The sequence below is a fragment of the Aricia agestis genome, chromosome 9 (assembly GCF_905147365.1).
Source record: "Aricia agestis chromosome 9, ilAriAges1.1, whole genome shotgun sequence".
Lineage (NCBI taxonomy): Eukaryota > Metazoa > Arthropoda > Insecta > Lepidoptera > Lycaenidae > Aricia > Aricia agestis.
Genome location: NC_056414.1, coordinates 6,063,204 through 6,086,073, shown reverse-complemented (window position 1 = coordinate 6,086,073; position 22,870 = coordinate 6,063,204). Strand labels below are relative to the sequence as shown.

Genomic DNA, 22,870 nt, shown 5'->3' with positions numbered 1-22,870 from the left:
TATGTCACGGAACACATATTAGTACAAGTAGCTATATCTGCGAATGATAAAAGTAATGAGTAAAAAACTCATAATCACTGATCATGAGAAGCGAGATTCCTCACAAGAAATTAAGTTATTCGATATCGTAATCCCAAAAAAATATCAAAATTATTTCAACGAAATTAGCAATTCACTGGATGACGGCGTATAACAAAGCTGTGGTCTACCTCAGCTTCTATCAAATGTAAATTAAGCTAAATCCAAGACGTTCCCAGCGTTCCGCTCCACCGCCTCCGAATACGTTTCAAACTCCATAATTATTTTTCTCGTGAACCAATACAACAATTATACAATTCGTTCCGATCTACAACCTATATTACGTGCGTTATTTGGATACAGATCCATCGTCCATATCTTATAAACTTTTATCGAAATGAAAATTAAAAATAAATAAAAAAATCTTTCCAAATAGATTAGAAATAACCCTCCTGGCAGTCGGGTAAAAAAGGCTATTTAAGAACTCTGCTCGAAATCTACTAATTTAGGTACATTGTCTGAGTAAAAATTAATAGGAGCTTTAATAATTATTGTAATTATAATTTCATAATAATCCGAAAAAAAATTTTTTTCACATAGTATTGCATTAACAATATTATCTTATTTTACTTTCTCGCCGTTAGTTTGTGTGAAATGTAATTGAATACCGCTACTTCTGTTTGTAGCTTTACTGTGGTTATACTGCTGCAAAACTTTAGCAATTGTAACATTATCTGCAAAGAAAAAGTTCCGATATTAGATTAGTTAATACAGTTATTTTTTCGAACAATTGTTGCAATTTTCATTACCAACTTTAATACGAAAACTTCGTTCGCGTGTAGTAACTAGTAATTTCGTTCACTTTTCGAGCATTATACATTTTTGTCGCAAACTCTAACTTTACAGAAATACATTTTGTAGGAGCTTTAGACAGTAAGTATGCAATTATCTACTTCATTAATATTTTTATAAAATTAGTAATTTACCATTTTGTATAAGTATTTTATCTTCTTTATTTCCAGTTCATTTCCGATAATTTCCATCGCAATTCTCATCCCATGTAGCTTTTATAAATATACAGGAATTTGTATTGTAACAAAAAGTATGAGTACAAATAGTACCTCATTGGGATTCACGTCAAGTGGTCGTATTTGTAATTCAACGCGAGGTCCCCGGCGTATTGTTTCACCTACAACCGCTAAAGGGGGAGCTCTTTGTTCAAAAACATTTATTGGACGCGAATTGTTAATGAGTATCGTTTTCTTTTGCATGCTACGTTGGTTTTTTGATCATCGATGGCGCAAAAAGCTGAACAGTCAGCTTGAAAAGACTGATTAAAATACATCCGTTATACTGAAAGCCTATATAAATCACATACTTATTTTACAGTCTTTCTTTCAGTTAATTATAGAACGTTATTTTTTTTAGTTGTTTTGGCTGTTCATCAGGTTTAAATTTGCCTTAAAAGCTTTCGCATCTCTCAATTAGCTACAGCAATTTTAGCAAGAGAAAAATACATTTCGCTTTTCCTTTATTCTCAACTTTGCTTAAACATTTGAATGCCGTGGAGTAAAGCCAAATACAAGTTGCTTATCATATTTCCGTTGTTTATCTTTAAGAGTCATATCAGTGCCATAACGAAAAATTGCCTTTTCATAGAAATAGCAAGTTTATGCAAAAATCCCGACGCAGTCGACAAAAAGAAAGATCCGGGTTAAAATTTGAGCAGAAAATATGTTTTCTTTTATTTCATTGTTCATTATGCTCGTATGTTTAATTTTTAATCAGTAGGAAAGCAAAGAAAAATGGAACCATTTTTTATATTATAAGTAAAAATTATAACATTAGCAGATAAATCAGTTCACTCAAATTGACCACACAAATTGTTCCATAATAGAGTGCCGTACAGCTAATTCGCACACAATGCACAAACGACTCTGTCAACCAAACTCTAGAAGCAATTTGGGCCTATACTAATTTGGTAGTAACCGACGTTGAGATGACGAACGCTCCGAGATGCTCTTCATTAAGGGGAGGGGTTCGGCGGGGTGAGGGGGGACGATGGCTTTATAGGCCGATTTGCATTTACACGAGCCCAAGCAGAGATTACGCCCGCACTTATCCCCGTGCTGAAATGAATACCCTCAGCTAGAGGCTGCCAAACAAGTCCTCTTTATGTCATCCTAAAAATTTTATCCGCCATTAGTTTTGACGGCTTCCTTAAGGCTTTTTTGAGAAAATCTTTTCTGCTTTTTTTGGAATGTTTTTAATTAGTTTCGCCAACGCATTGTTGAAAGAATTCACAGAAAATATTAATATTCTTTTGAAAAAGATTATGAGTGATAATATAAATCATCCAAGTAAGAATCAAATAAATAATACTCTTACATTCAAATAAAATCGTACAATGGTCATTTTCTCGTTGACCCACTTCTGGGACCTTTGAATCGCTTTGACAATGGCCTGTTGACACAGGAACATAACTGATCGACGGCTCGTTTGGGCCCGCATGTTTATATAGACCCTAAAACAAGGCGATCTCGTATCCACTTTCGACTGGAGCTAAAATGGAATAGCCTATAAATGGGGACTGTATACTGGGAAATTATTTATAACGCTAATTGAAAAATCTGAGTAGTATTAATAAATTATTCTTATAAGTGTAACCTGTATAGTGATACAGGTTAAATATTATATTACTTTTTTAAATGATTAACTTTTTCGACCGGTAGGATTTTTATTTTGAAAATTATTACGCAAGAGCTCTGTACTAGCTCTTGCGTAATAATTTTTATTTAATCAACTCTCAACTGCTTTCAATATCAATTTGTTATGAAGTCCTTTCAACGCATAATAACATTATGTCGGATTTTAATTGGGATATTAATATATTTTAAAGGCTGATTTAATTTTCTCCTTAAAAGATATTATTGTGAAAATAATAATTTATTTCTTGAATACGGGAAAGTTCCAGAAAATCATTTTACTTTTTTTGTCCGTATAAATGTATCTTACTTTAGTTCTATTACTACAACAGCTGTGTTTGAACTCATTATAACGATAAAAGTTCGATTGTTTTGACACAGAATAATTAAGAAAAAAAATATAAAAACATACAGTACCTAAGTCAAAAGAAACATTAATAAAATTTTAAACGGATCGAATTGTGAATGAAATTTATATTAACCCTAAACCGGGGTCGTCATATATTCGTCAGCTCTGGTCATTTGGGCCCAGCGAGTCGTGAGATTGACATATTGGGACGTATCGTTCAAACACACCGCTGTTTTGAACAAAAGGGGCCCGCCATTGAAAAATTATTGACTCCAATTTGTAACGCAAAAGTTATAAAGGGTTAAAATAGATTGTCCGTTTTAAATCTCGATTTATCATGTCGTAAGTCTCTCTCTTATTTGTGTCATTTAACCCCACATATGTCAAGATGGGTCAAATATACCCCGACTCGTAAACATTTATCATGGCTTATTTAAAGCAAAATATTTTTTGTAAAACAAAAACTTTAGACGAGAATACCAAAATATAGAAGCATAAAAATAAGGATGTGAAAAATAACGTCATAAAATGTGTAGAGAGAATTTGAACCCGTTATCACTCAATTAATAGTGATAAGAGATGCCAACCACAAGGTTTCTCGCATATGCAAAAAATACTTTGATCTACAAACTGGCATGTGTCATATTTTACACCCAAGCGCTTAACAGTTTGACATATGATGCAACATGACAGCAACAAAATGAACAATTTCCCCTGCACCAGAAGACATTAATAATATTTTATTTGTCATGACATAAATTAAAAAAACGGAAACACTGTGTTAGTTTGTGGTTTTATATCATGTTTTGATATTACGTTTTATAATTATATTATGTTGATTTTAAACGCAGCGCGACTTTTTTTATTTTAAAGATGGAACTGATCAGATGAATTTAATTTATAAGTAAGTAGCGTCATAATAAATCGAAATATTGAATAATATCCGAATATCTTAAGAATTGGTGAATCTCTCTTAAAGTTTCTTAATAGGTACCACTTCTACATCAGCTTACTTTTAAAATGTAACACGTAAAGAAAAATACCGCGAAATATCAAACATACAATGTAGCATTGTATGGAGTTTGCAGAAAGGAGCCGTAAAGTCACGACATAAATACAGAAGCGAAACGCAGTTAAACCGAAACAGTTTTTCAATCTAATGGTTTAACATTTACAAAGCGGAAGGTACAAATGGCGAGCAGGTGTTGCCATATTGAAAAAGACAAGTTACCCCTTTTCCTTGCGGATTTTATAGATTTTCCCCCATTTTGATTAAACATCAATCACTACTGTGAAAAGGTTGGGTTTAACGGGACTTTTGTTATTTGTACTGTTTGCAGGTTATAAATAAATCTTGTTATAAATCTATACTTATATGAAAATTGTAAAATGTTACCGACTTCCGGTAATGGTAGGCGGAACTAAGGAGAACAGTAATTCTCCTTAATTCCGCCCATTACTATGGACGTCAATGATTACATTTTAATTATTAATTAATAAGTATGATTGCTTGCTCCATTAATTGTTAATTTAAACTGATTTGAATTTAATAGTTATATCTATCTAAGTTTATATATTTTTGTAGTCTAATTCATATGTTATTCTATTAATTATTCTTTGAGGATGTTAAATAGTCAATTGATCACTTTTCTAGTATTTAAGAGCGTGCTGTCATGAATTATCGTCATTATTGTAACGACTGTTATTAAGAGGTTACTCTGTTCAAATAAATATTGGAATAATAAATTTCTGTCGTTTAATAAAAAGTAAGTATCCTTAAATCTTTGAAGGTAAACTTAAATGATAAAAGTTAGAATCTTACCTAAGTGTAGGCGACGGGTAAATGTTATAACTTTGTGTGTGTTGGTGGCATGGGCTTCTGTTATAGCTTCTCCTGCAACATCAATCTGTAACAAAAGGAAACAAAGTTATTATAAATGAACATTGATTTTTACTTTAATTTTTGGATGATCTACTTATATCAAATGCATAAGTTGTCAAAAATTAATACGCTTCAGTTTTCGTAGAGGAATATAATGTTTTATTTCAATGTAGCTATACTGATATAAACGCTGGCATTTCTTATGTAGCACGCTCGTGACTAAACCCAAACTAGTGAACTACATAAATCCATCACCGTAATGTATTGTAGTTTGAATTAACATTTCAAATTGATAAGGCAACACCACCTGAGACAGCGCCGCTGTCGGTTTACGAATATAATTAATTAGGAAGACGAATAAACTAAAGATAAAGATGATTTATCTGCAGATTGGTGATATACTTTATCAATGGTTTATTACTTCCCGTTTTTTCCATTTAATAGCATTTTTAACAAGTTTATTTTACACCAAAATTTATTAAAATCCTTTTCTTCGCTTTAAAAACAGAGTACTCAAGCTTAGCCTCCAAAAACTGTATTTACCTCACAAAGAGCGAGCTACGTAATTATTTAAGGTATTTTATGTCCTTCATTATTTTATATAGTCCACCTGCTAAGAGTGTTTTACATAAAGTATTTGAATACTGTCTGACGCTGGTAGAGAGATGTAAAAACATAAATAACGGGGAGCCCGTAAAGAAATATTGCTTGTTTATGAAGGTCTGCTTTATAGATCCTAAACGTGGAAATCCTTTATCGAATCATTAAAAAGGCTGTAACATCACCACAAAAAGACAGTAAAGTCTGTATTATGTTCGATAAATTAGCGCCGACGATGTTCGAAATATAATATAAATAACGAGGAACGAGTAAATATTAACCATTCGGATATGCCTTTTTTAGTATAACAGCTAGGTCCACACTGTGCCTTTTTTATTCATCAAGGGCATGCGTTATAGCGCAGTCAACAGCGCACGTGAGGCATGCCCGCGACGCATGCGCTCTGACCTTATCCAAAACATTAGCTTTGTTCTTTTTTTTTCTAGAATTTCTTATGAGTTATATAAATAAGCCGCACATATTCCACCTTAAAATATTCTCGTCGGACATACAATAAGCTGACAGACGCTGCAACTGAACAAAAATTACAATGTTGGCGTTGCGTTTGTTGACGCATTTAATTACTGAATGCGCCAAAACGAACGTTGAATGAAAGAAGATGGCGAAAATTGAAGATGAAAGTGCATAGTGTGGCCATAGCTAATAATTATAATTGAAAGTTACATTTTTGGGTCGTGTCAAAATCTACGCTCAAAGTACACTACATTTCTTTTATATACAGGGTGTAACAAAAATAAGTGATAATACTTTAGGGTGTGTATGTGTTCCTTGTAGAGAGTTCACTGTGAAAGTAGCAGCGCTGAAAGACCAAAAAATTTTTTCACTTTTGTATGGGGAAACTCGTGACGCTCGGGCCCTTGCCCATACAAAAGTGAAAAAAAAATTTCGTCTTTCAGCGCTGCTACTTTCACAGTAAACTCTCTATAAGGAACACATACACACCCTAAAGTATTATCACTTATTTTTGTTACACCTTGTAGATTCTTTAAAAAATTCTTGAAATAAACAACGATATCACACGAACGAACGAATTAGGTTTTATACGAAACTCAACGATAAAGGAATTAAAATCTTCCCTTTACACACACTTTGTTATGTCACATTAATTTTGTTAATCCAGAGACCAGAGTACATTTTAACATAATACAAACAACAGCAACGAACTCGTTAATGTAATTTATCAAAGCTTAATTTATCTAAAGAGAAAGCTATTGTTGGATATTTAGTACGTACTGAATGGAACCTTTTGTCTCTTTCCCCGCAGAGATCAGAAACCTTTTGACATTTCTCTAATGGTGCAATCTCAACTGATTAATACTCTAGAAAAATATTTACACACGATTTTCCCTTGAAAAAGAGTTATCTCCATTGTTGGGTTTTAATGAGAGTTTTTCATAAATGAACGCCCGTTTTTCACGTCAGACTATTGCGGATTTTATATTTGAGTTTTAAACCTAGGTTAATATTGATTTTATACGACATCAATTTGCTGTTTATTAAGTATCATTTAAAAAGCAACATTTACCTTAGAAAAAGACTTCTTCTTAGGTAAACAGTATCTACAGATTATACAAAACTACATGTGAAATTACAAAGAAAACCAGCTAGTATAGAAATATAAACTAACACGAGGTAAAAGTTGCCTACACACACCTGATTCAAAGAGAACATATCTCATTAGTTGGCTTTGCGCGGAAAAAAATTAACAACGATTAATTCGAGTAATTTTTCCAGTTAACGAGCCAACTGCAGCGAAGCTGCTTTCATGCCGTCCCTTAATTTTCTTTTCAAACTCTTTAAATTTCCATCGCTTTAAGATCCGCAATTCGCTTTGCAATATGCAGTCGCGATTCGAAACTTTGTATTTAACATTTCGCATAATTCAGTTCTGCGTTGTGTTTCGGTTTTAATTAGATGCAGAGCTAAATATGGTTACAGTTAAAATTTGTAGAAATTTTGTAGACAATTTACTCTAAATTTTGATTCCATAACAACTTAACTAAACTAGACTTTTTAGTGAATGTAAGATGCTTTAAAACATATAAAAACCTATTTTAGAAGTTTGCATTTTTATTGTTTTAAAGGTATTTTTACCATTCCTACAAATTACTGTATCGAATAGTTTAACCGGCTGTTTTATTTCATTTAAATTGAGTGACAGAAAAAAATTAAATACTATACATCTGACACAATTAAATGTAATCAATTAAGAAATAAATGCGCCAATTCCTAAAAATGAAACTAGAAAAACTATTGACAAAAGATTTATTTCTTTAATGCTCTTAACTGTCCTTTGTTTCGGCGACCATTTTCTTTGAACATCTATAATTGTGTGTCCCATTTTACGAAATTCAGACCGGATTATGCGCGTGGGCAGATTTATTTGATAGGATTGTGTTATTTAAAATCGTATTTATGAAATATAAAAACAATTAATTTTGAAATTTTCTCAAGTATACCTTTTTTTCAGTAGTCAGTTGGAAGGAGAGTGCCCCATGTTTCCGGCTATCCACTCTTTAAATAGTGGCCGGATTTCCTCTATCAGGGCGAAGCTTACCAACGGTTCTTGTAACCGCTACGCCCAGAGGTCTAACGACCTCTCACTAGACTCAGCCCTCCACCGACGCACGGCGTCCGGTAGGGGGTTGCTGCCCCCCTCGCGGACTGCTGCGCAACGCCAATAAACGTCGGCAAGGGCCCTTGCGTCAATGTCCCATAGGACGCTACCAGCAAGTAGGCAAGCCGCATCTCGGGAGATAGTGCGATACCCGCGCACCGCCCGCGTCGCCATCACTCGCTGAAGGCGTCCCAGAACGAGCCTGTTGCTGGTCGACAGTCTCCCAGCCCAAATCGGCGCGCCATACATGGACATGGAACGAATAACACCCATGTACAGACGCCGACATGCCAAGTTTGGGCCCCCAAGATTCGGGAGCAGCGAGGCTAAGGCCCCCGGTGATTCTTTCAAAGAGCCGACGAAAATGCTCCTTGAAGGACAATCGACCGTCGAGGACAAGTCCCAAATAGGTAGTGTGGGCGTGACTTTATTGAAGTCACGCCCACACTTACACTTTAAAGGCCGGCAACGCACCTGCAGCTCTTCTGATGTTGCGAGTGTCCATGAGCGACGTTAGTTGCTTACCATCAGGTGACCCGTTTGCTCGTTTGCCCCCCTTATTTAATAAAAATAAAATAAAAAGTCCCACTCACAACCACAGCCAAATCCGGTGGTGGCACATTCCTCGGCCTATGAAAACACAGGGCTTCGGATTTTTCCAGGGCTACCGTAAGGCCGAGTGCTCGGATCCGACGGACCACTTGCGCCGCCGTCGCACGTAACACCACCTCGCGGTAGGTTTTTCCACGACAGAAGACAGCCGTGTCATCAGCGTAACCGACTAATTCTGCGCCGCTGAGGTTGATACATCTCAACAGGGTCATAACCAATATTCCACAGAGTCGGACCGAGAGCCGAACCCTGCGGAATGCCACACTCCACCTCTTGCTCATCCCAACCCTCCTGAGTCTGATCGCTCAAAGAGGTAACTGTCAACTGTGTTCTGCAGGTACCTCGGAGCGCCGTGGTGTCGTAGGCCGGCTTTTATTGTAGGCCAGGGCAGGGAGTTGAAAGCGTTAGAAATATCTAAAGACACACACTAATACTACACCACCCTGGCTCACCTCCTCCTCCGTTATGTCCCTTAGACGAGCAACCGCCCCTAGCGTAGACCGGCCCTGGCGAAAACCAAACTGATTATCACTGAGGTTCGGCCCAACAACAAGAAAGGCTTCTCAAGTATACCTAAGGGAGCAAAACTTTTTTATGTATTAAAATTAAAAACATTAACGACGGTCATATCTCACATTATCTTTAATATATATTAAAGATATGAGATATGACCGTCGCAGCGGCTTTCGTAGACTGCTACGCCAAGAATGGTAGTAATGATACTGCGTAGACACTACATAATATTTAATTCTTATAATTACCGATCATTTTACACTAAGTTTCGTGGATTTAGGATGTAACTACAACCGGTTCAAACCAGTTTAACTGAATGAACGCGTCACCTATACCTCTTACACGATTTGTTTGAGTATGCCACTCTGTTCAATATTTACTCACGCGTTCGAAGAGCCTTGTGTAACTCTGCCTTATAATTATGCACCTGTGTACTCAGATTTCATTTATAATCGTTTTTAAAGTTCATATTAAATTCTTTGTGATTTACATGCTATATTTTAATTTTAATTTGTATAAGAATCAGACATATTCCATGAGTGATTTAAGCAGTGTTTTCATAGTTGATTAAATTAACTACTTTAGTCCCTATCAAGAACAAAGGCAAATTAAAAGTATATTATAATTTAAGCTTTTATTATTTTAAGGCCTATTATTAAAATGCAAATATCAGTACAAGAAATACTTAAATGGTATGATGTGGCAGCTAATAATACAATATCTTATCTTATATATAAAAATGGATTTTCAAATGCGTTAGTCGCGCTAAAACTCGAAAACGGCTGAACGGATTGGGTTGATTTTAGTCTTAAAATATTCGTAGAAGTCCAGGGAAGCTTTTTAAGTGACACGAAGTTCACCGGGACAGCTAGTATTATATAAAATTCTCGTGTCACAATATTAGTCCGCCTACTCCTCCGAAACGGATTTACTGATTTTTACCAAATTTTATATGCATATTCAGTAGGTCTGAGAATCGGCTACTGGGTACTTTTTATATTATTGATAAGTGCATTTGTTGAATAAATAATAGCAAATTATTACAACTCGAGACTGACGGTGACCATTGCTTGTGCGACGGGATAGCGATGGACGTTGCCATGGTGACATACTTATCTAGTCACTGCAATAAAATAATATGGGAGAAATACTTTATATAGCAAAACAACGTTTGCCGGGACAGCTAGTAATTATAATAAAATAGGATGATTACAAGTTTTTTTTTAAATTCCAAATTCAAATCACACAATTCGCACATTAGTAATCGGTCTGTTAGGCTAAAAGATAATAATAGTGTAATGTGATGTAGAGGAGATAGCGGCCCCGCCCGCGCACGCGAGCAGGGGTGACGCACCGGTGGCTACGGGTGAATAGATTAACACGGTTGTATTAATGAATCACCTTTTCAGTTTCACAGTCAAGGTACGTACAGACAGATTACACAAGTAATTTTTGTATATTTTTAAGTCTTGGGGTAGCCTTGGGCCTTAGCTGCGGGGCTACAATGGTCGCTTTGTAGAACCATAATATGAATCGTAATATGATTCATATTCTTAAAATTGCCAAATGGTCACTTTGCTTGCAATTCGTGTCTACAGATCGAGAAGATTTATATGAACGTGGCGAAAAAAGGAACTAACGCTACCATCATACAAAAACGTCATTTTTGACAGTTCTCCTTTACGTGCAGCGCCCCCGCTCACGTTCATAAAAAGCCTTGTTGATCTGTTATAGTCTAATTTGACATTTGAAAGTTTCGACAATTCATTTGCTGAGTTGATTGAGAGGAATTGCTAAATCCAACCATTTTAGCAAAGTACGTAGGTCACTTTTATCACAAAAAACATACGTTTCCCGAGCGATTGAAAAATTTCGAAGCTATGAAATTGCGGCAACATTAAGTATTATTTATGGTTAATTATGAGGAAAAAAGCAGATAAATTTTTAATAACCGTTATGATATCATTTGTTCGAACAAATACAATTATCTGAAGTCAAATATTCACATAATAATGTTTATTATGAAACTTTTTAATTGAAACTTAATTAAAATGTAAAAGGTACGTACATTATAGCGCAAACACATGGAGTAGATATTGCCCTGGAGCTATGGGGAATAATTTCCTAATTAATTAGATGAGAATAGGGTGGGGCTGTGTCAAACTTTATGAAAATTATATTTCTGAATATTGTTTAACCTGAAAGCTTTGAAATATAACGGTAACGTATAATATTAAATTGAATTATGGTTATCAAATATATCAATTGTTTTAACTAACTTTAATATCCCTTACGGCGATTGGTGATGTATTTATAACGACAATTTCAACATAATTGTAAAATTTGCTCAAAATAGGATTATAGTTCTGAGGTCTTTTTTATTTTTGTTTTTAAGAAAATAATAATCTGAAAATATACACTTAACCTATCAATCCCCAAACGGCAGCCGGCTGCCGCATAACAATTGAAAATCTATTTGTCTGCGATACCCACGATGGAGGCTTAAGGAGGAGATTGAGCTTCAAATTTTTTTCCAATAAACTCAAGTGTCTCACAGGTAGCTGTCGCATTTCCCATATACATTGGGAATTTTCGCCCTTTTTGCCAAAAAAAGCCTGTGTCATTATTATGGATGAGCCGTAAGTAATATTTATGAAGGCCCTGCCACATTAATATTTGTTATTACTCGTGTGATAAGCGAAATGTTATTCCCTCCTGGCTACCTAATTTTTTACTTAGATAAACAAAAATTAAAATGCAAAAGGTTTTAATATTTCAAACATACTCTTTCAGTGTATAAAAATGATAAAAATGTATTATTTTATTCGTTTAATTAACATCTTTTATAAATAAATAAAATATAAATCGCCAAACTGTATAATAACAGCTTAGCGGTCGAAACATTTAATGCATAACGAAAGATATAAGCATACTTCTATTTTAAAACAAAATAACAATAAAAGTCCTTTATAATATTTCCTCCTAATGCTCGAGCTCCCTTATAAATAATATTGGAAACAGTTATTGTATCTAATATCTCTTATCTGTCATTTATTATGGACATTATTTTACTGATAATCTCTACATTCCTACCGTTTTGTAAAGGATCCCCGTGAACATTCTCCGTACGCAGTGGGCGAGTGACAAAGTAGTTTTTAATGTGATAAGAAATAAGTTTTTCATAGATTGTGGGACGTGACATTTTGCTTTATTTAGGATTGATTTTGTTGGGATTAAACTTTGGGTATACTGAGATATCTACGTAAGGTTTTCGTAATATATTATAATGCAATTACTTTTAAATTACTTTCTAGTTGCTACTAAGTATATTTTTGTAACTGAAAACAAAAGTACAAAATACTTCTAACGAGGTTTGAGCGTAGTTTTGCAAGACAAAAATATAATTAAATCTCCAAAAAATTACTACGCGGATTAAATAAAAGATGGCGCCAGCATAATTACATTATCGGGGATAAGGCGGAATTTAATAAAACCCCGGATAATAATCCGTTACAGTCATTGGCCTGATCATAACCAAAATCTCGGGAAGTCAAGACACGGTGAAAAACGAGCTCCATTAGGAAGTGAATACATTTAAAATAATCCGCTTAGTTCGTACGACGTTGACGTATATTCGTACTTATCTTACGGAGATACCGCCGGATACTAATCCCAAACAAACAGACAAAAAGACTTCTCCTTGTATGTAATTGAATGGCTCGAACTATTCGATTCGAACAAAAGTACCTAATAATTTATGCTTATAATCTGACGCGCCGGTTCCATTCGTTTTTCACGCCGGGAGTACTTTTTAGGGTTCCGTGGATGACACAGTTTTAATATCCATGCGTTTGTCCTGCGGCATTTTGACTTGCAAAGGACGTAATCACGCCAAAATGGTGCAAGCGCAAAAAGTCACCCCTCTACACGAGTAACGGAACTTTTTCTTTTTATTTCGTAGTGTGAAGTGCCGTTTGATGGGTTTTTTGAAAAAATTTTGTATGCAAACTTCATTTCAGAAAACTGTTTGTGTATTGGGTTTCAATTACTTTCCTAGTCTTGTATCAAAGCTACAAAAGCAATGATCTACAGCAACATCCATTTTATTATTTTCTTCTTAGTCTGTCATACGGATTCCTACATTTCTACATGGAGCGGTTCTAACTTACCCGGTTCCTTTGTTACATTTAGATATTAAGTTGAGAATGGCGGTTACGGTCATAATATGACCCACATGCTCGTTCTTTAGACTTCTTTACATTTATATCTTTTGGATTAACGCTGTGAATTGTCACGTCCATGTTGTATTTTACCTCCTCCACATTTCCTATGTTTATATTTTAGATCTATTTTACGTCAATTGATCTTTTATTATGGCCTTTAATATTTTTTATGTTAAGCTTAGCGCCGTGTCGTATTGACTATTGGTTATGCAACTTCTTATTTCAATCGCTTAAATACAGATAGTATTAATTTAAAAAAAATCTTATTACTGTTTATTGCAGATCATAACTATATGAATCTGAGTATTTAATCCCTTCGCCTGGACAAACGTACCCTGTGTCCATTTTCTGGTCAACACAAGAAGCTAGAGTTGACTAATCTGACTTCAGGAAGAAAATGGTCATTAATTTTAAGAAGTTCCCTAACAAGATGACGCGCCGTGTTTACTTTGACAAGGCCAACTTTTAATGAAGTTATAATTTTTAAACTGAAAGTTTGCTGTTCGGATACTTCAGGATACTTTGCCTATGTAACAATGTATACTTTACCAAACTATTGTCTGCGAGGTCTACAAAGTTATGCTAATAGTTTCATATACCTTTTCAAGTATCCTAGATACTCGTACCGTCTTTAGTGACTTACAATTACTTGAGTATATTATGTATAAATATTTTAGTATTCTAACCATTATAATCTAATTATTCTCTTCCACACTCTCCTTATTATCATTATTTTAAATTCTTGAGTTTAAAAAGTCACAAGTGATTTTAATTCCATTATCGCAATTATCGCCTTCCGCATTCTTTTCCTACTTTTTTTATTTTCTACTTATTCTATTTTATTGAAATAAGGGAGCAAACGAGCAAACGGGTCACCTGATGGAAACCAACTTCCGCCGGCCATGGACACTCGCAACATCAGAAGAGCTGCAGGTGCGTTGCCGGCCTTTTAAGAGGGAATAGGTGTAAGGTAAGGAAGGGAATAGGGAAGGGTAGGGACGGGAATGGGATTGGGCCTCCGGTGAACTCACTCACTGGGCGAAACACAGCGCGAGCGCTGTTTCACGCCGGTTTTCTGTGAGCCCGTGGTATTTTTCCGGTCGAGCCGGCATTTATGCCGAGGCATGGCTCTACCACGTTTTTCTACTTTTCTTTGTCTTTATCTCTTCTTTCAGATGTTCCCAACATTTCCTAAGCCCTTTCACGTATTCCAAAGCCGTCTCCTCATTAACACCATCGAGTATTCCTGCTGCGTTAAATCAAACATGAACTATCGATTTCTGAGCTAAAACTGTAACTCCAATTAGTGTTAACTCACAGAATACCTATGAATGCTGGTGTACTAGTTTTTCAAGCTGGATATGGAAACAGTGTTTGCTAGCTTGGAATATGCTAAATCCTGTTGAGTTCAGCTAATATTTCAAATTGAGGTAAGCCACTAACAATTTTGTATGCTTGGTAATTTTTAGATACAAGTGCAAAGCTTTTTTATCTTTATATTGATAAAATACTACTTATAATATCAAAGCCCTGAAAGTAGCATTGAAATAAATTCTGTTGAAAAAATATTTACAATTACTTACATTAATTTCAAATGTTAACAAAGTAATACCAAGTTAAACATCTCAGAGAACATTCCCAGCATAACAAACATCCAAATTTAAAGAACTATTTACAGCTACAGGCTTTATTATACTCGAGATTGCCTTATAAAAATATTGTTAAGCCTTTTAAGAGACTCTCGAGCTGTAAGGGCCTCACAGTTCCACGCCGACGCATTCGTATTCACTAAGGAATTTTTTCTCATCGTGCGTTTGAAGAACTTACATTCTTGGTAGGTACCGGTTGTTTTAAAGGAAAAAAATTCTTAGAAATTTTGGTATTTTCATAACTTTCTACAGAGATTTTCGCTTGTTATGTCTGCATAATTTTCAATCTATGATATTACTTACTATGTATGGAAACACAAATTATATCCAATATTAAATTTGAATGGTATTTAATATAATATTATTGCCAATAATTCAAATTTAATAGCGTATAAATCAGAAATCGTAGTTTGTGTATATTGTATGCCTACGGCTACAAATTAATTCATATTGTTAGAACTAATATGTTACATAATTAAAGATTGTATGTTAATGTTAGTTATGATTTTAACTAGACATTTCATGTGATTTCACACAAATTGAAATTCGCGCAGAATGAGAGGTCCTTCACAAATAACATGTCACAGTATAACGATTAACGCTTCATACATTTTTGATTTTTAATTTCGAAAGTACGAAGGCATCTTGTCTAAGCGCCATCGTAAAGTAGTCCCAACCTAAACCGCTTACGCAATAAAATGAAGACTTGTAGATGACGAGGGTAACTAACAATTTGAAAACTGAGGTTTTTTGTTTAAATGGAGTATTTAGGGCAGGAAAAACGATTTGAAATAAAAAAACTTGAGAGGTCAGTCAAGGGACACCCAGATGGAACGAAGTTATAAAATATAGGAGTCTATTTCTCAATAGACTTCCCACTCCCACTTTTTCATAGCAACTATGTCGTACCAATGATAAGAAAAGTGCCCATTATCTAAGCCAACGTTTCTATTTGAATTTCTACAGCTCAATACGGCACTTTTAGGCATTTAGGCATTTTTAAAATCTGATAGATGTCCGATTCCGATAGCAGACTAAAGAACAGACTTTCGAAAGCTCGTCGTTTGGGAGCGCGATATGGTACGCGAAGTACACACACATGCGGTATCTATCATGATCTACGTCTGTGGCTACCTAGCATCTACTCATGTCTTCGAATAGTTCGATGTGTACGCGTCTTTAACACGTTTTTTTCTGATTGAGTGTTAAAACACTTAAGCCGCATTCGAAATAGCTGACGTTAAGACAGTAAATAAAGACTGTTGGCCGTCGATACACGGAATACTTTAAGCTTGTGTGCTTAGACGCTTTTAAATGTTAAGCCACATTAGAGAATTTTCTAGCGAGTTCAAATAAATAAAGTGTTTGTATGCTCGCTTAAACTATGTTTCTATTTTAAATTCGTGATATTTTGGGAGCGAATTGAAACTATGTTAGTATAATAAACAAAAATCTTCGTTTGGTGTTTTTAGGAATGACATTATTCGATTATGGAAATCGTTTTCCAAAAATAAGTAGGTACGTACCTACTTATTTAAAAATTTAAAAAAATATGATTTTTAAATGAAATACTATGTTGTATATAGGGAATGAAATACCGGGATACCGGGATCCCGAAAAACCGGGATCCCGCATGCATTTTGCGGGACTAATCCCGGTCGAAAATTTAGCGGGATCCCGCGGCACTGGCGGGATTACAAAGAAGCGTGATTCATACGTGTAACTCTGCAGGCGGAGGAGCGTGAACTGGCTACTAGCAGCCCACTAAATAATTATTTACCTTCAATTCACTTTTAATGACAATTGTACCAACCAGCGTGGAAGCTGAGCTAACTTTTTCAGCTGCTGGCTACCTAGTGTGGAATATCAGGAGCCGTTTGGCAGACGACACAAAATTAATACCTTAACTTTTTTAACATACTTTTATAAGTTTGGGCTGTATGTATGTAGCGGACTCTTTGAGTTCAATTTTATATCTATATTTCGAAAAAAAAAAACTTAATTATAAGATGAAAATAAATTAGTGAGTTTTTTTAGTTTTTTTAACTATTATTATTACGATTAGACACTATACATAATATAAAAAAATAGTTTTCTTTTATTTTTATTAATAAACCCCTGTAAAAAAGTGTTCCACAAAGTTTGTTTTCTTTGACTTTCTGAGCATAAAACGAGGTATATCAAGTATCATTATAATGATATATTTTAAAAAGGTTAATCAACCTGCGGGATCCCGGAAATACCGGGATCCAGCGGGATTGTGACGGTTCAATCCCGCAAATACCGGGATTGAAATTATCTTGCGGGATTGCATTCCCTAGTTGTATAGTTTGTGCACTAGTTTTTTCTCTTCAGGGTTAGGTACTTCCCTCTGGCATCAAGAGAACTTTCAGAAAACTAAAAAAATATATAATAATATATTATTATTATCATACTACAGCGCATACGCATGCGGCATGACACGTTTCTCGCGACAAACTTCTTAAACACCGTGTAACACGTTTCCTTTTAAGCCCCTAACCATGACGTAGCTCTAACGAATTAAGATATTAACGTTTTAAACAGCTGCTTCGTACAAATCAAAGTGCCTTTGCCGCGGGAAGTCGGTTTACGGTTCTTTTACGAGCTACAACTTTCAGCCGCCGCGCTGGTGTAACAGAGGCGTAAATTACAACTCGTAAAATTGTTTGTACATATCCTGCAATATCGATTAGTTGTGTTGACAGCGCTTTCATCTTTTAGTTCGAGTGTGTCCTATTATAATAATATTTCAGGAAATAACCTTTTAACGACGATATGTCGTACAAAAATAAATGATGTATCCAAAGTTACATAACATACGTGGGAGAGCCATGCTTCGGCACGAATGGGCCGGCTCGACCGGAGAAATACCACGTTCTCACAGAAAACCGGCGCGAAACAGCGCTTGCGCTGTGTTTCGCCGAGTGAGTGAGTTTACCGGAGGCCCAATCCCCTACCCTAATCCCTTCCCTACCCTCCCCTATTCCCTTCCCTTCCCATCCCTACCCTCCCCTATTACCCTATTCCCTCTTAAAAGGCCGGCAACGCACCTGCAGCACTTCTGACGCTGCGAGTGTCCATCTGCGACGGAAGTTGTTTTCCATCAGGTGACCCGTTTGCTCGTTTGCCCCCTTATTTCATTAAAAAAAAAAATACAATATTTTGGTAATGGTCTGAACATAATATGTTTGCAACAGTAACACTTACAATTTACATATTTTTAACATCGAAATACCGAAAGAATTAAATACCTACACAAGAATATTTCATGGACTGTTATAGTCTGTGACAAAAGTTTTGTCTGTAAAAAAACACTTAAGTGCACTAAGCGGTCACAAATATTGAGGAAGCTTTTCTCCATGTCTACACGAATGTTAAAATATTTTTAAATAAACTTCACCCCTGTCCGCATTCCAGCTTTTTATGACGGTATAAAATGTAACGTATGTGCCCTACACGACACTTGCACAGGGAAATTTTAAGTAAAAGCTTTTAAATTATTTATTGAGTTCACTAGTATGAAATGTCCAGCATGCTTATAATGGATTTCTAGTTAAATATGTCAATAACTAGACTGACCTTTGAATATGGAGCAAAGGGCAAATACCAATCATATCAAACGAATAGAGAAATACCTCAGAAATACGTCAGTTATTATTAAATTAAATTGGTATTTTGAACAGTTTAAAATTAATGTAAAATATTTTTTATACATTGAAAGCATTGCACATAATATCATATCGTAACATTTAGACAAGTTGAATTCGAACAGAGAATGCTGTCTAATCTAACAAAGCTTTTCCAGTACACAGAACCCAAAGAATATCGATCATAAACTAAACGCGTATCATTTTTCGCTGTTTCTGCTTGTCATCATTTGACAAGCAATATCTTCAGGGGTGTCACGTGCTATGGTTATAAATTATTGACTATCACGCGAGCGTGTTGTCGTCGCGGTGTCGTCAGCCGGTTTGTCACCGGTATTAAGAAATTGCTCGCTATCCCTCAGGGTCTCATTGTATAGCATTGATGAAAAAAGGGAAAGCACCAATGCTCTCAGACTATAAAGTTGTAATGTAAGTAATCCGTTACGGAGACATTGAAGTGGAATTAAAGTATAAAATGCGTTACAAAATATACATAGAATCCTTTTTGTATATTTTTGTAACGCTCTTGATATTTTACTACGTAAATATTAAGTAGCTACCTAACATTCACATAAGTAGTACCATTATTTAGATTTCTTATTAAGTTGCCACAGTTCTTGGAAGTGACACAAACTAGCTCAAACGACTAACAACGTAATATTTCAGAGTACCCATAAAAACATTAAGAACTATCAAAAATCTCGTTACAAAGTTAACATCGCTGTTAACTTGTCTCCGTAAACATAAAAACTAATAATTTCATTCGTAAACTGTGAATAAATGTCAAAAGGCGTTTGTGAGGTTAGAAAAGGCAATTTAGTGAATCATAAAATAATAAACTTTTCATTAAAAAAATATATATATATATATATCCACATGCAAACATAGCTTTTTTGGATTGTGTTAGAAGTAAAATTAATGGGATGCACATAAAATAAATGCAAAACTCATTACATTACATTGTGACTCATTACAAAATGTAATAAATTCATTACCATAATTATAATATTAATCTAGTTGGCAAGGGAGATGTAGATAAAAAGGCACATGTGTAGATCCTATCATTAACTATGTGACAGGCTGCATATGATTCAATTATCGTATGATTTAGTACAAGCCCGTTCAGAGTTATTTTACCTACGGATTTCTATAATGGCCCTTACTGCGTTGGCATAAAGATAAAATCTGAGGTAGATTAACTTTACGGATGGGGGTAAGAGTTTATTTGAGCGTTAAGTATTTCGTCATATCACGTTCCCAACATATGGCCGGCAAATTTTGTGTTTTTTGTTTCTCGTTAATCTTGTTAACACGCTACCGTTTTGTGTGGGCTTTGTTTTACAGTTATTATTCGGGTTAGTAAATCTGTACCAAAAAATATGCGTGAACTCTAGATTAATATTGTCAAAGCTAACTTCACCAGCTTATAACTAATATTCATAAACGAGGAAAAGAAATTGAATTAAGTTTTTAAGTGTACAGTTATAGAATACAAGATCATACCAGCAGATCGTATTGATTTTATGACTGTAAGAGCTAAATTGCAAAATCGAAAACATTAAGAGAACCATAAAATATTCAATCAATCTTAATTAAGAAATACGGACGATAAAACATTAAAGACCAAAGAAACAAACGGTACACAGTCAATAAATAACAAAAACCAACCAGTTACACGTTCTAATTACGAGAAACAAAAATTTTGATAACATCGCGGTCAAAATTCCAAGCAGTAAGGCCACTGTACGCATAACTGCTGCTAACTAAATCTTTCATGACACGTAACGGCCGAACATATTTATAGCTGCTGGTAAAATTAACCGTTTAATAAATATTATCACACTTTAAGACACCAACAAACGTGTGAAGATAGCCGATGACCCGTTTCGTGATATTTCTCTCGTTGTAGGGATTAGAATTGATCGCGCCTAAACGTCTTGTTATTGAATATGCCCTCAGTAAATATCGGTTTAAGTCTTTCCCTTGGAAGCTTTTTATAATTAGCTCTGATCCTCTTCAATTACAAAGGAAGAAAACTTTAGAATAGTCACGGCTCAGGATATGAATAGAATTCGTTTCGACTTGAGTGGCAATTTTTTAAACGTATCCGGTTTAGGTTGTATTTTATATTTGAGTTTGCACCTGGCTACTTCAGCGTTTAATTATTTGAATGCACGTAAAGAAACGATTAGAGCTTTTTCTTTGCCGATTACACTTGAGAAGATTACGGATCCTTTTATTAGTAGACATCTAATAGAAACCCCATTGCAAAACGGTATACGTATTTAATAATCAAGAAAAATTTTGCAGAATAAATCTTAATAAACGAAACGCTGCAGATGTACGATAGTGTAAACAAACGTAAAAACAAATATGAATATTAAATATTGACCGATGTTTTCGGAGGCAGTCGTCCATTTAAATTATTAAAATAAACATGTCATGGAACGTAACATAATATTTCGGAGTAAGAAACACGGGAACAGCGATGTAACAATAGTTTAACGAAGTCATTTAGTGGAGCAATATCTTGGCGGGGTTCCCACATTCGCTACCACATGGCCGGTATTAAACATGTACTACGATACAACGTATTCAATAAATTCGGATTACTGATAAATGAACACGAGCGAAAAGTAATTAAAAAACAAAATAGATCCAACCATGAAACCCGTAAGGTTCATTTTTAACCACACGGATCGTAGTACTTTTAGGAAGTGCGTGTTATTGCAGCTTATGCCGACGCTACCCGCTGAGAGTTGAGACATTCGAAGCACCCGTCCATTTTTTGTGACAGACCAACCGAGTGCCATAAATAATAGCCGGGGTTCGTAGAGCTTTGTAATAAATTCGTTGCTCTTTTTGGTAGCTACGATTGAATTATGGTGATATGTTAAGCCGGCTAACGCTGGCTGCCCGGTTTTATTTTCTTTTCATTTCGCTAAGCCTCCACCTATCATTGAATATTCGTATCCTCACGTCCTCTATTTAGATTCACTGCAATACGTCGGAGTGTATCGAGTTACGTTATTCCGGCCATTCGAGAAAGACAACGCACAGATGGCGCATTCGTATTAGTTTTCTTTTAAAACAGAATACTTCGAATCGAATGCATCTCCGAAGAATATCTAAGTGGCTCGGGGATGTAAACCACATTTTATTTTTCAATATTTTATTTTACATGCGAAGTTCGTTTATAGAACCATTTGAGGATATTTCAAGCATTAAGGATTTAAGTTGAAACATATTCGTATCACTTTGAATAACAGAGTTTTAAAAAGTTACCAAGTTGTTTTATTCTTTAATAATAATTTAACGTTTACTAGCAAACAGTATTAAAACCCAACACGATAAAAGCATTAGCATAATTTCATTTGTATTAATTGTAATTTGTACTATTATTATTAATTTTAATTTCATAACGGCTATTATTTATGAAAAGTTTAATTTCATTTTGTCAATATCGGTAATGTTCGTTTTTCCTTTCCATATCAACGAGAAAATAATATGACGCAGAAAAAAGATCACAATAATATTTATGTTCTATTTCAACTGCAGCTCTATAATCCTCGTTCGTACTAATAATATTATCGTAGGGACGTCGGCGCGTTTCACGCTTGTTTCAAATGTCACAGGATAAGACTATAATAGCGTGACAGCTAGTTCTCAGGCGGTGTCCGGTCGACGACGCAGGATAGAGTTACCACACAAACGTCGACCACGCCGTGACCACTCCGTGCAGCGGGAGTGCCTCTCAAATTACCCCCCGGATAAGTCAATCATTGGAAACATCACGTTTACCCAAAATAAAACGCCGTTCAAATGTTGCGTGTGGCGCTCCGGCATAATGCGTTGCGACAGCCGACATGTTCTGTGCGAGAAAATAAAATTGATGGCAGCCCCGCTCCGAACTTAAATAGCTCCACTATTCGTCAACGTTTACCGTTCTATTACAACGTGACACATGCTAAATACTCTTTGTTCATTCGCGAGTGTCACGGAAATGAACACGT

General features: G+C 35.2%; 1 protein-coding gene across 2 annotated transcripts in view; it reads right to left on the bottom strand.

Moving 5' to 3' along the window:
• The window catches only part of LOC121730540 (leucine-rich repeat neuronal protein 2-like), a 70,071-nt gene that overhangs the window by 13,298 nt on the left and 33,903 nt on the right, over nucleotides 1-22,870 (bottom strand). For both annotated transcript variants that reach the window (XM_042119631.1, XM_042119632.1), the window contains one exon: nucleotides 4,895-4,979. The gene's annotated coding sequence lies outside the window, so the exon portion shown is untranslated. The remainder of the gene's footprint in view (nucleotides 1-4,894; nucleotides 4,980-22,870) is intronic.